We start from the raw sequence: 1,497 nt of genomic DNA on the forward strand, positions 1-1,497 counted from the left end.
CTCTGTTGCCCAAACTGGAGTGCAGTGGCCATATTTCAGCTCACTGCAAGGTCCGCCTCCCGGGGTCATGCCATTCTCCTGTCTCAGCCTCCCGAGTAGCTGGGACTACAGGCGCCCGCCACCTCACCCGGCTAATTTTTTTGTATTTTTAGTAGAGACGGGGTTTCACCGTGTTAACCAGGATGGTCTCAATCTCCTGACCTCGTGATCCTCCCACCTCGGCCTCCGAAAATGCTGGGATTACAGGCATGGGCGACCACGCCCCATCCATTGTAAGCTATATTTTTAAAAAATTTATACCTTACATCATACATTGAAAATAATAAACGAGACCAAAAAGAAAAATAATTAGAAGAACCTATATATGAATATAAATATTCTGGAGGATGAGAAGACTGGCCTTAATCATAATTTCATGTGCAGCAACCATAAAGGAAAAGTTTGAAAAATTGGACTTTCCAAAAAAAAATCAGTTATATAAAGCAAATGAAAACAAAGGTAGAGGGGCAAATAAATTGGGAAAAATGTTTGTTAATGTTTATTGTGTATAAAGAGCTAAGAGTCTTAATGCCTAGAGAGCTGTTATTAGAAGAAACAAACGTGTCAAAAGAAAAATAATGAACACTGAGGCAAACTGCATTAGATTGCCATTGCCATAACAAAAGTCTTTAAGCTTCAAAGACTTTGGAGCTTAAACAGCACAAATTTGTTTTCTTATAGTTCTGGGGCCTAGAAGTCCAAGATTATGGTGTCAGCAGGTTTGGTATTTCCCAAGGCCTTTCTCATTGGCTTGCAGATGGCTACATTCTTGCCATGTCCTCACATAGCCTTGCGTCTGTGCACATTACCCTGATGTCTCTTCCTAGAGCCTCACCTTTATGACTTCCATTAAACCTTAATTACCTCCTTAAATTCCAAATATTTGGAATTTATTTAATTGGAATTTATTTATTTATTTCCAAATAATTGGAAATAAATTCCAATTACCTCCCTATTCCAAATACAGTCACTTTGAAGTTAGCACTCCAATATATGAATTTTGGGGGACACAATTAAGTCCACAATACGACCAAGAAAGCAGAAATGTTAATAGTCTATAGGATGAAAAAAAAAAAAAAGTTTATCCTCACCAGTAGTTTAAGAAATGCAAATTTAACTACAGTGTAATGTCTGTTTTTGAACTATCATTTTGGCAAGTAATAAAGTCCATGAGAATGGAGAAGGAATAGATAATACTGGATTTTGAAAGAAGAATGAATTAATTCTTTGTGACAGAACTATAAATTAATAGTATATGAAAGAGAAGGATAAGCCTAAACTGACTTACGTTTTCAGCTGGAATGATTGGGAGAATGAATGAAGACAATAGAGCTATTTGTTCAGATCATAGTAGCTCAGTTCTCCCTCAGAGTCAAGGCTGAGACCCAGCAACTGTTTTGAATAAGGTGACTCGACCAAGTTGATTGGACTAAGAATAGGTACCTAATTCTGGTTGAA

The sequence above is a fragment of the Colobus angolensis genome, unplaced genomic scaffold (genome assembly GCF_000951035.1).
Source record: "Colobus angolensis palliatus isolate OR3802 unplaced genomic scaffold, Cang.pa_1.0 Scaffold367, whole genome shotgun sequence".
Classification (NCBI taxonomy): Eukaryota; Metazoa; Chordata; class Mammalia; order Primates; family Cercopithecidae; genus Colobus; species Colobus angolensis.